The sequence below is a fragment of the Schistocerca cancellata genome, chromosome 2 (genome assembly GCF_023864275.1).
Source record: "Schistocerca cancellata isolate TAMUIC-IGC-003103 chromosome 2, iqSchCanc2.1, whole genome shotgun sequence".
NCBI classification, from domain to species: domain Eukaryota; kingdom Metazoa; phylum Arthropoda; class Insecta; order Orthoptera; family Acrididae; genus Schistocerca; species Schistocerca cancellata.
In genome coordinates this window covers 236,329,326-236,332,387 of record NC_064627.1, presented here as the reverse complement: position 1 = coordinate 236,332,387, position 3,062 = coordinate 236,329,326, and the positions used below count along the sequence as shown (strand labels likewise).

The 3,062-nt window shown below is 44.2% G+C and overlaps 1 pseudogene; it reads left to right on the top strand.

Annotated features, from left to right (window-relative positions):
- Positions 1 to 961: 961 nt before the first annotated feature.
- LOC126164258 (5S ribosomal RNA) lies at positions 962 to 1,079 on the top strand (annotated as a pseudogene).
- Positions 1,080 to 3,062: the final 1,983 nt, after the last annotated feature.

The window sequence follows — 3,062 nt, the reverse complement described above, 5'->3', positions numbered from 1 at the left end:
TTCAGAGTTAGGATTTGTATGTCCAAGGTTTGACGCAGTAAGCGTTTTGTAAAAATTTTTGTGAGAGTGATTCGTGCTACAAAAATGTAGCAAAGTTATTTCAAATAACAAATGTTATGCCATTGTACAACTGGCATTATTCAAGGCAAGATATAATTTTATTAAGTTAACATCAGGACCGAAAGTTAATTTTTCAGTACCATCTTAATGCCATTGTACAAACGGCATTATTATCTTAAAGTTGACTGCTGAGTAAAACATATGTTTCACCCTTTGCAAAATGGAGGAGTGCAAGAAACAAGTTTGCAGACGCAGTCAGATACAGGTTTGTTGAATAATTAATTTAGAACAATCTTATAATTGATACTTTCACTAACTAAAAAGGAAACAATTTGGGTTAAATACTTTCAAGCTCTCTCTCTCTCTCTCTCTCATCCAATATTTCTGTAATTGTAATCATTTTGTTTCCTCTATTAATACATTACACCTACCAATTTCCGTCCCATTCGGTTTATTCCTTTGTGGTGCGGTTTTTTTCCTTAGAGTGTATATATCGGTCGAAAAGAACACCAACATAGACATAGAGACTACTGCACATTTCTGGGTAAAATACTAAGTCTAAAGACTTAGTGTTGTGGTACAGACAACATGAGAGCAGAACTTTTTGAACTGTGGTGTAACAGAAGAAGGATACTGAATATTATTTGGAAAGGTCGGATGATGAATGAAGAGGAGTTGAATCGAATCCGGGAGACAGAACTTCATGCTACAACTTAACTGAAAGAGTAAATACGTTGGTAGCACATACCTTGAGGTAAAAGGAATGATCTGGTAGTGGAGAGAAGTAGGGTTGGCAGTAAGCGTAGACTGAATCGAGATTTGACTGCAGAAACAGTGTCTCAATAACGCTGCTCGCTGAGTGTACAGTATTCAAAGATTTGGAGGTCAGTATGCCTATCCAGCCAACGGCCTTGCCGCAGTGGTGACACCGGTTCCCACCAGATCACCGAAGTTAAGCGCTGTCGGGCTGGGCTAGCACTTGGATGGGTGACCATACGGTCTGCCGAGCGCTGTTGGCACGCGGGGTGCACTCGGCCCTTGTGAGGCAAACTGAGGAGCTACTTGATTGAGAAGTGGCGGCTCCGGTCTCGGAAACTGACATACGGCTGGGAGAGTGGTGAGCTGACCACATGCCCCTCCATATCCGCATCCAGTGACGCCTGTGGTCTGAGGATGACACGGCGGCCGGTCGGTACCTTTGGGCCTTCATGGCCTGTTTGGGAGGAGTTATGCCTATCCAACTTCATACCCCCAGGTGACCAAATCGAACATATTCGACAGTGTCCCTTACTGCACTGTGTTTTCCCATCCCTCACCACATAAAGGAATGTCCAGCATTGTCGGACATGGTCGTTTCACGGGTCCAGTTGTTATGGTGTGGGGAGGCGTAATATTTCATGGGTGCACGCACTAACCTCCAAATCTTCGAAAACGGTGCGGTCACCTGTCAGCGTTATTGTGACACTGTACTCCTTCCCTATGTGCATACAGTCGGGGGTGCATTTGGTCCTCACTTCATTTTTATGAATGACAATGCGCGACGGCATCTGTGCTGATGGCGGAGGTCTTGGATCGACAGAATATTCGGCGAATAGAATCGTCCGCCCTTTCCCCCAACTTAAGTCCCATCGATCATGTGTGAGATGCGTTGGGGAGATGTACTGCAGCACCTCCACACGCACCACCGACCATCCAACAGTTGTCAACCGCGCTGTTGTAGGAATGGAACGCTTTAACACAATAACTCCTTATCAGTTTTGTGGCTAACGTGAGATCACATTGAAGAGTTCGCGGTGCCGTCCGTGGTGATCGCACGCCCTACCAAGAACCATGTTCCGCTTTATGCAGTGTACAGAGGACCATCATAAATCTAGATGACTTCAGTGTAACTGTTGTCTTTTATTCGAAGACTATACTATAGCAGTTGCGTCTATGTACGGTCCAAATTTCCTCGAGCGGTGTTGCTTGGAGGTGACACATCACGCGAAAGTTACTTTCATCCTTAAGTTTTGTACAACAGTGCAACAATGACAACAAATATCAAACGACATGAGAGACAAACAGGAAAAATCGTAACAGATCGACACAGCTCGACAAAAGCGTAACAAGAGGTGGTCGAGAAACTCGAATGGGAATCTTTGGAAGAAATATGACATTATTTTCGAGAAATTTATGCGTTTCTGAAGAATTTCAAAATCATTATGGATCAATAGGGGAAATAACACATTATTTCGATGTTCAGTTGTCTGATATACTGTTTGAAAATGGCATTGTCATCATGAAGAATGATGCAGCATTTTTAATTGTTTTTTCATGATTTCAACAATCACTGATAGTGTGAAGGTGCCTGGCCAGTTATGGGTACTGCGAATTTTTATTGTTATTTCCAAATTTTTTACCACTTAAATTTTCGTTTGCGACTTTCGAGTAGAATCCATTGCCGGCCTACGAACCGAGTAGTATCGTCACCTGAGCAGAGGATGTTTGCTGGCTTTTTGAACATGGATTGAGGAGCGTGTGAAAGAAATCACGCGTTGGCTGCAGTGGGAGCCAGATCTTCAGATCTCTCTGGTACTGGCTCCAGCTACACATGACATGCAGCCTCTCCTCGGTCTCGTGATTGTCATTGAAGAGGATTATAAGGAAAAGTAAGAGGAGGACAGTAGCACTACAGAAATGTTGCACTGTCCACCACAGAACAACACGAAGGGAGCTCCATAAACTCGGAATTGTAAGGTGAGATGGAATTCCGAAACCACACATCACTGATGAAAATGCCCGTATCGGTGCTGATTTTGGCAGCCATATCGTGATATTCCATGGGCCCCAATGTTTGCTATGCCTTCTTATGTGTCCATTTTCGATGATCAGGTCCATCCCATGGTACAGCGTCTGTTCGCCAAAGGTGATGCTGTGTTCCAAGACGACAGGCCCATGTTCACGCTGCTCACATAGTTCAGGTCTCGTTCGAGGATGAATTTTCGCATCTCCCCTGGCCACCA